This window comes from Physeter macrocephalus, chromosome 16, assembly GCF_002837175.3.
Source record: "Physeter macrocephalus isolate SW-GA chromosome 16, ASM283717v5, whole genome shotgun sequence".
NCBI classification, from domain to species: Eukaryota; Metazoa; Chordata; class Mammalia; order Artiodactyla; family Physeteridae; genus Physeter; species Physeter macrocephalus.
Genome location: NC_041229.1, coordinates 7,869,662 through 7,881,099, shown reverse-complemented (window position 1 = coordinate 7,881,099; position 11,438 = coordinate 7,869,662). Strand labels below are relative to the sequence as shown.

General features: G+C 39.1%; 1 protein-coding gene across 5 annotated transcripts in view; it reads right to left on the bottom strand.

Annotated features, from left to right (window-relative positions):
* CDON (cell adhesion associated, oncogene regulated) overlaps window positions 1-1,971 on the bottom strand; it is an 85,833-nt gene extending 83,862 nt beyond the window's left edge. For 3 of the 5 annotated variants that reach the window (XR_008619580.1, XM_055091476.1, XM_055091477.1), the window contains exon 1: window positions 1,833-1,969. The gene's annotated coding sequence lies outside the window, so the exon portion shown is untranslated. Of the gene's footprint in view, window positions 1-1,832 lie in introns of all 5 variants that reach the window. The other 2 variants (XR_008619579.1, XR_008619581.1) reach the window with 2 other exon arrangements.
* Window positions 1,972-11,438: the final 9,467 nt, after the last annotated feature.

Sequence of the window (11,438 nt, the reverse complement as noted above, 5' to 3'; positions counted from 1 at the left end):
GGGGGCTTCCCTGGTGGTTCAGTGGTTAAGAATCTGCCTGCCAATGCAGGGGACACGGGTTCGAGCCCTGGTCCGGGAAGATCCCACATGCCTCGGAGCAACTAAGCCCATGCGCCACAACTACTGAGCCTGTGCTCTAGAGCCCGCGAGCCACAACTACTGTAGCCCGCACACCTAGAGCCCATGCTCTGCAACAAAAGAAGCCACCACAATGAGAAGCCCACGCACCAAAACTAAGAGTAGCCACCACTTGCCCCAATTAGACAAAGCCCGCGCATAGCAACAAAGACCCAACACAGCCAAAATAAATAAATAAAATAAATTAATTTTTTAAAAATGGACTAAAGACCTAAATGTAAGGTCAGACACTATAAAACTCTTAGAGGAAAACACAGGCAGAATACTCTATGACATAAATCACAGCAAGATCCTTTCTGACCCACCTCCATATACCCTGAGAAAACCATAATTCAAAAAGAGACATGTACCACAATGTTCTTGCAGCACTATTTACAATAGCTAGGACATGGAAGCAACCTAAAAGTCCATCAACAGATGAATGGATAAAGAAGATGTAGCACATATATACCATGGAATATTACTCAGCCATAAAAAGAAACGAAATTGAGTTATTTGTAGTGAGGTGGATGGACCTAGAGTCTGTCGTACAGAGTGAAGTAAGTCAGAAAGAGAAAAACAATGCTAACACATATATATGGAATCCAAAAAAAAAAAGGTTCTGAAGACCCTAGGGGCAGGACAGGAGTAAAGACGCAGACGTAGAGAATGGACTTGAGGACACTGGGAGGGGGAAGGGTAAGCTGGGACAAAGTGAGAGAGCTGCATAGACATATATACACTACCAAACGTAAAATAGATAGCTAGCGGGAAGCAACCACATAGCATAGGGAGACCAGCTCGGTGCTCTGTGACCACCTAGAGGGGTGGGATAGGGAGGGTGGGAGGGAGACGCAAGAGGGAGGGGATATGGGGATATATGTGTACGTATAGCTGATTCACTTTGTTATACAGCACAAACTAACACAACAATGTAAAGCAATTATACTCCAATAAAGATGTTTTTAAAAAAAGAATCAAATCAGACACGTGAAATATGAAATAAGCAAAAATATCTTCCTACTATTAAACTCAATACTGACAACATGAAAAAATTTTTAAGATTTAACATTTCTGAATTATATTGGTTTTGTCACAATTTGCAAATTTAGTTTTATAAGAAGTCTGCATCTAGTTTATTTGTACATAATTAAATGAGATTCACAATTAAATTATTTCATCAACACTGGGGTTTATGAGAATTTTCCCCTTTGAAGAAGTCACACATTATTCAAGTTTTAGTGTTTACCCCTTTTTAACAAAATATAGGACACTATCATCCCGGTTAAGACATTACGTTAACTAATCAAACGCAAAGCTATTTCCTTGATCACACACATCTTTGCAAATCTCAACTGAGAACAGGTGTGACGGGACAAGAATTATAGTTTCAAATACTAGATTCACATTCCCCAAAATCAAAAGGTTTAAAAGAATCTTGTAAATGCTACCCAATTCCATAGCCACCAAGACCACTACTTTAAGAAAACTCATAAATGCAATTCAACCAAGCTTTATTCTCTATTTTATAGGCCCCAGATGGAATATCTTAAAAATCTGTGCATTTTAGAGTTGCAGTACAATGTTTTCTCCTGCAAACACGCTCATGATTGCTACAAAAATCACTGTACTGAAAACCCAGATTCCAGTGATAAAAATACAATAATGAGGCCAACCTGTAGGGTAGAAGAAACAGATGAATTCTCAAAACTTACCTTAAAAAATATTTAAAACAACAACAACAAAAAAAGAGTAAGACAGGGCTTCCCTGGTGGCGCAGTGGTTGAGGGTCCACCTGCCGATGCGGGGGAGCCGGGTTCGCGCCCCGGTCCGGGAGGATCCCACATGCCGCGGAGCGGCTGGGCCCGTGAGCCATGGCCGCTGAGCCTGCGCGTCCGGAGCCTGTGCTCCGCCACGGGAGAGGCCACGACAGTGAGAGGCCAGCGTACCGCAAAAAAAAAAAAAAGTAAGACAAACATCTTCCTGAAGCATTATTACTGTCACTGCTGATGACAGAAAGGAACTGCAGGACAAAGAGCCAACAGTCAGCTGGAAAGGGGTGCATGCAGTCCCACTTGTCATGTTCTGATTCCACAACTCCTGGCTCCAGTTCTTTGGATACCCCTCCACTGCTAAATCTCAATCTTCCACAGTCACTTGAGGGCTTATCCTGGCCAGCGAGAAACACACCGGGGAGTGGCTGGGGTGGAGCTGAAAGTATGCAGAACTGGCCTTTCTCCAAGAAAAAGATTGGCATCTGATGATCCCATATCTATTCTTTTTCTTCTTTTGAAACAACGTGGGAATGGTACTTTATTGGCGGTCTTCAAGGCTACCAATCCCAGTTAAGTGTTTATCTGCTCTGACCGTACCTAAGCCCAAGAGAAAAATAGGAAAACTGGAAGAACAGATATAAGAGTCAAACTCATTATTTAAGTACATATACATCAAAATTCTAGAAAGCACTGGGATTTCCCATAGATAGCAACATTTGTACTTTTGGTGGAAAATTATCAAGAAGAGTTATCAAAGGGTTCCAATAATAGATATCCCTTGCTGTTAAGAAGAAAAGCAAACTTATGTCAGTAAGTCTAGGTATGAAGTACATCTCATGCCTAAAAATAAATTTTATTTTCCTGGTACTAAAGTATGTTTCTATTGAGTCTAGGGAGGTGAGAAGGAGAAAGGGGAGATCTCAAAGAAACAAAATTGAAATTTAGGGCAAGAAAATTAAGATGGTATTCAGCTGTTTGGGGATATGGGAATTCATCCAAAGGTTCCCCCATCAGCTATTACATTAGTCACCTAACCTAACCAGTCTCTGTGATGGGAGCCAAGTCCTAACCAACTCAAGAACAACAACATATAATCAATTCTAGCTTATTCCCACACTTAGAGCCCCACAAAGTTTAATCCCTACTCATTTTATATTTGACAGTGTCTAATTCAGCTACATCGCAATAATATTTTGTCACTATCGCTAACATAACAGCCATGGAAGCTGCAACAGCAACCACTCACATTCAAGAAGCACCTACCAAGTGCCAGTCACTCTGTGAGGACTCACTGAGGTGATCCCAGAGCCTAATGAGGTGCCATTCCCATTATACAGATGAGGAAACTAAGGCACACAGAGGCTATGTCACTAGAAGATGGTGGAGTCTGGCTCTGACCCCAGGCACTCTGACTCCAGAGTTTACCCCAGTCTAAACCTGTATGATCCACAGCCTGAAAACTCCCAGGTTAAGAAAATCCATTTACAGAAAACTAATTCATTCTCAACTCAATCGTTTCACTAATGGAAATTCTTTATGCTCAATTTGCTTAAAATAAGGCGGAGAGAGGTCTTCTGGTCCTATACCCATTTCTACTAAGTAGCGTATGAATGATAAAAAGTCAAGAAATGATCTTCTTTGGTTGGACGCAGCACTATATGTAGACTAATGATTTCAAGTGTTGCCAAGAACATCTGGCACATTCCAGTCGCACACAGACTCTATCTGTTGGTAATGAGAATGAGATAAGGAACAAATAACGTAGCAAAGGTCAGCAGCAACACCCAATGATATGCTATTACAAGTGTCCAAATCACGATTGTATAGTGAGAAAGCAGGGGGCTGAAATGCCTTAAGTTAAAGCCGGAGATTTGCAAATAACTCAATTTCATTAGAAAATAAAGAGGAAAATTCCTTACAGGCTAAAAATTCCACTAGACTAAAGAATATATAACATCCGGGACCTCCCTGGAGGTCCAGTGGTTAAGAATTCCACAGGGTACACGGGTTCGATCCCTGGTCAGGGAATGAAGATCCCACATGCCACAGGGCAACTAAGCCCGCACGCCACAACTACTGAGCCCGCGTGCCTCAACTAGAGAGAAGCCTGCACGCCACAACAAAGATCCCACGAGGTGCAACTAAGACCCGACGCAGCCAAAAAAATAAATAAATTTAAAATAAATTTTTAAAAAAAGAATATCTAGGGCTTCCCTGGTGGCGCAGTGTTTGAGAGTCCGCCTGTCGATGCAGGGGACGCGGGTTCGCGCCCCGGTCCGGGAAGATCCCACGTGTCACGGAGCGGCTGGGCCCGTGAGCCGTGGCCGGTGAGCCTGCGCGTAAAAATATATATATATATATATAAAACATATCAAAGAAAACCACAAGAGATATGTTACAATATGAAGCAAAATCTCTAAAATTTCAAGAATTTAATCCTGTAGAAGCTAAATTAACCTGCTGACCTAAAAATATTATTTTAAAGCCATTTAATTATAACATTAAAAATAGCATACAAACTAATACATATTAACCACTACAGATAAAACTACATTATAGACTTGGCTTATACGTGGCAATTAGAGATCTGAACAGTATTCATTCTTGTTCTGTTTTTCTCCTTTCAAAAAAAAAAAAAAAACTTACAGACAAGCCTCATCAATCATCAAGAGAGCCTGGCTCTGATATTATATGAGCTGTGTCAACCTTAATCAAATTGCTTGCCAGATCGTAGATAAGTAATGACTTGCTTAGGTTAAGCAAGGCCAGAGTTTTCCTTCTGTAGTATATACATCTCCAGAGTGAAAATAAACAGCCTCACACCTCTTACTGCGCGCTGGACTCTGCACTCTCACAACTCAGCCTTCGCTCCAGCCCAAGAGGAGGGGCAAGACTTGCCTTTAAGAATATTATTTTTCTTTCTTTCCTTCTCAATCTGGTCATCAAAACTACTTTTAAACTATCTCATTAAACAGCTAATGACTATTTTGATCTACACTGAAAGAACACATGAGCTATCTTTAAATGCTGTAGCATTAACATTTGCTGTAGACAATATGATACAATGGTATAAAATGAAAAAGAAATAGCTAACGATTGACAAAAGCGATACTAGAGGAATCACTTAAAGTTGCAAAGCTTGTATTCATTTTCTTCATTTTCTAACATATCCAAGAAAGTCAGATTAAGTGCTGACATCATCTGTCACTCTTTGGACACAGGGGCACCGTGGAACAAATGTTAAGAGAAACTGCGTTCAATCTGATTTTTATTTATTCCACGAGCAAAGACACAAATGTAAAATGAGATTTACTTCTAAAAAGCCCCCTTTGCTATTTTCCTTACTGTCATACAATTCGAAAGGGCTTTCAAACTTCACTTTCAGCTGGAATATACTATTAAAGAATTTCTAAGCATCAAGTACCAGCCTTAAAGAAATGTGTTAGAAAGCAAGGATCCCTGTAGCTAGAAAAAAAAAAAAAAAAAAAATGAAAAGACCTCTTTAAAGAGGAAAGAGTTTAAAAATACAAGACATCTGGGAGTCAGTTTTACCTTGGGCAAAATTCACTTCACTATCTCAATATCTTCCATTAGGTCAATAGCAACTAGAATGCAGACTTTGTGGTTTACAAATGTCAAAGACAAAAACAAAACAAAACAAAACAGGGAATTCCCTGGTGGTCCAGTCGTTAGGACTCAGTGCTTTCACTGTTCTGGGCCTGGGTTCAATCCCTGGTGACAGAACTAAGATCCCACAAGCCGCACGATGTGGCCAAAAACAAAAACCTTAGAATTTAAGAATGTGCAATTATAACTTAAATTAAGCTTAAAAAAGAAAGGGACTTCCCTGGTGGTCCAGTGTTAAGAATCCACCTTGCAATGCAGCGGACACCAGTTCAATAGCTGGTCAGGGAACTAAGATCCCACATGCCACGGGGCAACTAAGCCAGCACGCCACAACTAGAGAGAAGCCCTCAGACTGCAATGAAGAACCCGTGCGCCTCAACAAAAGATCCCGCGTGCTGCAACTAAGACCCAACGCAGCCACTTAATAAATAGATACTTTTAAAAAAGCTTGAAAAGAAAGACTATAGTTTCAAATATTAGGCAGAGATATTTTAAAGATCACCCGACTTTGAACTACATTAAAACTCTTGTATGTGAAACCAATGCTCGATCATTATTGTCTTCATGGTTTCCATTCTCATGAAAATTTTACCGTCTCATACATTATTGTAAATAGAAAAAAAAAAAACTTGTAAGACACTCTGCAAAGTACAAAGGACTCTATAATATTATTTAAGAAATGATGACAATTAGAAATAAAGGATAGGAGAAAATTATTTCGTATATGGAATAAAAAGAACCACAAGACAGGAGTTGTAACTGAACTAGCATCTCGTCAGCTAGGAGCCGAGTAAGCATGGGGAGGGTGCTGGTTCTTTCTGTGCATGCAATGCCAGACAGGACAGTCTTTCCTTTCCCAGTCCTCTGGAAGCATCATTCTGATAAGTCTGCAGGGCACTCAAACAGACCAGGGCCCTGCTTTGCCTAAGCAATACTTCAGTCCTTTGTCACCATATTATTTATCGTTAAATTGCCCAAGTATACTTGTAGTACAGTCCCTCTAGGTGAAGCAGGCACAAAAGATGCTAGTACTTCTCAGTGAATTAGAAAGGACTTTTACAAGCGAGTGGGGACTCTGTTTGCCTAGGAAATGTCAAGTGAAGGGATTCTTTTTCCAGAAAACTCACATTCCAACATGAAGGGGGAAAAAATTCTTAATTGCACAAATGAAAAACTCAAAACTCAGTCTCTCATTCTCAGTCGTTGAAGGCCTCGGGAGTTTAATATGTGGTGCCTGTTAATTTGATTCCATGACCAGCTGACATCTACAATCACAACTAATTAAGTATTCTGTGTATGTGTACAACATCCAGCTGAGAAAACATGGATCTGATCAAGGGTTAAAGTCTTTGTTCTCCAAGGCCAATCGTTTCCTTATCTTTTTCCTAATAATCTACCTATCTGGAGAGAAATCCCAAAAGAAGTAAAACACTTGACAATTTTTCTTTAAAACAATTTCTACTGTTATTTTCCTGTGGGGTGGGATATAGCCTGGACTTACTAGGCTCACATTTAGAAACCCACTTTGGGAGTTAGCTATAAGACTCTTACTAACATTATTAAGATGTATCTAGCCAAATCCCTGAGCTAAAATTTATTTGATGCTGCAAAAAATGGATATCAAATCTCTGCACAAGCTGTACTGTATGATTAAAAACCCCACCGCGGCTGCTGTCACAGTGACAAATGTGTAATTATTTTAAGACCTAACCACTGTGACAATAGCTCTTTTAAAATGCATCGTTAAACACAAAAGAAATTAAAAATGACAATTTCGTTTCCTAACCTAATAGGAGACCACAGTTAACAACCCATCTTAGAATGACTCAAAATTGGCTTTAGTTAGCCATGGGGTTAAAAAAAAATCTTTAGCTCTAAAATGTATGATGAAAATTATATGAAAGAGTTTATATAGGTCTACAGTCAAAACATGAATAACTTAATGACTAGAGCTTGGAATTAGGAACTCAGGGTAGAAGTTTGATCTATTTGTATTTGTTTTAATCTCAAAAAGGACTCAACCATAGTAAAGGAAGTGTGCCTGATAGTGAATAAATAGAAATCAAAAGAAATGATTTAGCCATCAGAACCAATTCTAATCAGATCATAATATGACTTGAAAATATGTTATTCAGTTGAAGTAAATACGCAGAATTAGATTTAAAATCTACTTTAACCCATCAGTACTATAATCCTCCTTACTGTAGAACAAATCTTAAAATTTCATTTTGGAAGAACATCCAAGACTTAATGGAAGAAACAATAAAATGGCCTTGTTTAAAAAAGTGATCACAGTAAGAAGAACCCAAAAGGTAAATTATGGGCACAACACAATGGTAAGACCAGTGTGGTTCTACTCAGGAGTTTTAATAATCTATTAAGAACCATAAAAATATCTTCTCAGGATTTAGCAGTCCCAAGATCTACTGGGACAACTGCTCAGATGCATGGAAACCAAATTGAAATCCTGATGCATGAGTTGTCATTAAATCATGGCAATATCTAAAAGCCCAATTAGCCTAATTTCACAACAGGAGTGAACAGGACAAGAGGAAACACTAGTTTAAATCAAAGGATGTTACTTTACTGGTGTTTATAAAGAGGAATAAATAGCACCTTTCTTACAAAACTGTACAACCCCATTCATAATCACAGTTAGACAGTCCCCCTCACATGACCATTTTAACAGCCAATTAACAAACTTTTTCAATATATTGCAAGCTATGTAACACCAACCCAAGTAATGAAGCTTAACTCCACTTCATAGATGAGGATTTCTCATACCCACCCTCACAACCTCATACTCACCAATCTGGGAGGAAGTTTACTGAAATAGAAATGAGCGATTCAACAGTACATCTGTTCCGGCTGAAACTATGTTCACTCCTTCTTATTGCCTGTTATTCACTGTGCTATTTTGTTGCACACACACCCTGAGGCCAAAACCATGAAAATAAGCCAAAATAAATGGGCAAGAAAAATCTTATCCCTAGCTTAGGATGCTATTTTTCTTTTTATTGTAATAAAAGAGGCTGCCAAATTCTGATGTCATTACAGTAATTTCACGGCCTGATAAAAGTAGTATTTTATCCATTAGACATTCATCCCCCTTGCCAATTTCACCTCCAATCAGACAGTGTGTACAATTACTCACTAAACAGACTTCAAATTACAGTAAAATAGAAAATACTAATTACTGTTATTCTGATACCTAAAAAGCCAATAACTGTCAGAAATTTCCCTGGCAAGAGACAGAAGGCAGAATGTACTTTTTAATACCTAGATATCCAGGAAAACTCCTCTAATATTGCATATTTAAAAAACAGACAAAACATGACATCAGCTCTCTGGGCACAAACTAATGTAGCATAGCACAGAATGAAAATATGCATTTTAAATATGTAAGATGTTTGGCCAGCATTCCAGTAATAATGTGACAATAGATGTCCTAGTATCTTCAATATTTAACTATTTTTTTATTTATCTAAAGCTTTTTTAACCTTCATTACTTGAAGCTGTGATACGCCTGAACTTGACATGCAGAGTCACTGATTTCACTGGATTTTTTTTTCACATCTTTATTGGAGTATAATTGCTTTACAATGGTGTGTTCATTTCTGCTTTATAAGAGCAAAATTGTGTGTTGAAATCATTCATGGGTCTAGAGATGACAGTTTAGCATTTCGCTATTCAGTGTGGTCCACCCAGTGTCATCAACATGATTTGGAATCTTGTTAGAAAGGGAGAATCTTGGGATTCACCCACAACCTACGAAATCAAAATCTGCATTTTAACATCCCCCCACCCCCGCCCCAAGAAATTCAAATGCACATTAAAGTTTGAGAAGCACTACTTTAGGACTCATACGTTCGGGACATTTGGGTTTAGTATTTGTTAGGCATAGTGCAAGGAGAGGGGTGAGAGGGGATACATACAAGGGAAAATCACATTGTCCTTAGGGATTAAGGATGAGATAGACACATACAAAATGATGACACAACATCAGCACCACAAGAGACATGTTCCCAGCCTGCAAGAGAAAAAGCAAGGTATATTCAAGGAATGCAAGGTAGGTGGAGGATGGCAGAAGCACCAGGTAGGTAAAGACCCCTGTGTGCACTATTAAAGACCTGGGTTTTAATAAGGGAGTCAGGGCCTTTGAAGAAACTGATGTTAAGGAGAGCAGTCACATGATCAGTTTTATGTTTTTGGAAGATCATTACTCTGACAAAATGTAGAAAAATGGATGATGTGGAAGCGGGGAAAACCAAGAGTGGAGACAAGGGAGGTGAGGTGGCAGCAGTTTAATAAGGAGTCACGAAGATACTTCTTTTGTCTCACATTTTGCCTCATCTTCTCTGATCCCCTTCCCAAAATTCAAAAAGGAAGTTGGAAGGGCAAGGTAATGGTGACAGAGAAAAGAGAGAGCCACTTAGAGGTTACAAGAGGCTTCAGACGGTTGTATGGGTATACGTCAATACAAAACAGACAAAACTCATTATACTTTTTTGCTTCCTAAAATAGACAAAATAATATTTTGGTGATTCAGGATTCTATACTCCCTTCAATCATTCTAAATAGCAATTATTAACATAAATTATTAACATATATCTAAAGACACAAGATGTGTACCTGGTTATAGCAAATAACTATGGACTCCAGAAAAGATCCTGAATACAGCTTTGTTGCTTGGATAAGTCACTCATATCAGCCTTTCTCCCCCCCGTGAGTTATTTCTCTCTTGAAATTCAAGTGTGGAAAAATTGGGGTGGAGGAGAGAAGATAGAGAGACAAGAGATACATTTATTTATTTTTACTTTACATATAATTTGCTGTAGGAGTGCATAAATAACTCGGCCAACAGAGGGGCTTCAAATAAATTCAGGTGTGTACCTACCTAAAAAGGTAGCAAATACTATACTTGTAAAGTGTTTTCACTTCTGATACTGATAGAATATTGGAAAGGTCCCTGTTCTCTCTTTAAGTAAAAAAGAACGAATATTTGACATTTACTTGCTAGTGATAAACTAAATTACATTTAACGTGAAAGGGGTCAACAAGAAGAGGCATTCCTCAACTTTAGGGAAAATTTGAGAAAATTTATCTAGCCAGTGGTCGTTTGGAACTTTTTTTACACATTTTCTCCCTCCAAAATTAGGTACGGTAGTCCCCCCCTTATCCACAGGGGATGCATTCCAAGACCCCCAGTGGATGTCTGAAGCTGTGGATAGTACTGAACCCTATTTATACCATGTTTTTTCCAACACATACATATCTATGATAAAGTTTAATTTATATATTAGGCACAGTAAGAGAGTAACAATAAAACAATTTTAACAATATGCTGTAATAAAAGTTACGTGAATGTGGTCTCTCTCTCTGAAAATATCTTATTGTACTGTAATCACCCTTCTTATGATGAGGATGATGATGTGAGATGACAAAACACCCACCGGATGAGATGAAGTGAGGTGAGTGACGTTGACACTGTGACGTAGCGTTAGGCTACTATTGACCTTCTGATGATACGTCAGCAGGATCATCTGCTTCAGGTGATCCTGGATCACCGAGCCATGACGAAGTGAATGGCTGGATGTCAGGAGCAGAACAATGTTGAGGGTTTGGGGATCTCGGGAGGGATGGCATGGGATTTCATTACACTACTGAGAACAGTGCACAACTTAAAAACTTATAAATCATTTCTTTCTGGAACTTTCTGTTTAATATTTTTGGACTGCAGTTGACCTCAGGGGAATGAAACTGCAGCAAGCGAACCCTGGGATAAGGGGGGACTACTGTATGTGGTGGTTAAGTAGCACAGCTCCCCCACAAGAGCCTGTTTAGTGGACTCAAAAGGCAAAGGCTCTTGGAGGTCACGTGGTCCCAACTCTCACCCAAGGAAGAGATTCTTACCACACC